The sequence below is a fragment of the Gekko japonicus genome, unplaced genomic scaffold (genome assembly GCF_001447785.1).
Source record: "Gekko japonicus isolate JY-2015 unplaced genomic scaffold, Gekko_japonicus_V1.1 scaffold3134, whole genome shotgun sequence".
Classification (NCBI taxonomy): Eukaryota; Metazoa; Chordata; class Lepidosauria; order Squamata; family Gekkonidae; genus Gekko; species Gekko japonicus.
In genome coordinates, this window is record NW_015170986.1 from 104,784 (window position 1) to 105,010 (window position 227).

At 57.7% G+C, this 227-nt stretch overlaps 1 protein-coding gene across 1 annotated transcript in view; it reads left to right on the forward strand.

The window, feature by feature from the left end:
- DCHS1 (dachsous cadherin-related 1) overlaps positions 1–227 on the forward strand; it is a 62,352-nt gene that overhangs the window by 51,493 nt on the left and 10,632 nt on the right. The window lies entirely within an intron of this gene.

Genomic DNA, 227 nt, shown 5'->3' on the forward strand with positions numbered 1-227 from the left:
TCCTGACCTTGAGTGTGAGCAAAACCTGCCCCCCCATGCAGAGAGAGAGACCAGCACACGAGATGGGCCCCCAACCAAGCAGTTCCATCCAGTCCCGGTCAGATGCCTGCTGTAATTCACCCAGTGGACAGCAGATCTGTCCCCAGAAAGCCAGGCAAGCAGAGGGGAGTGGAAGGAGGGATGCAAGGCTCACTCTTCCCCTTCTCTGTCCTCTCTTCTAGGCTCCA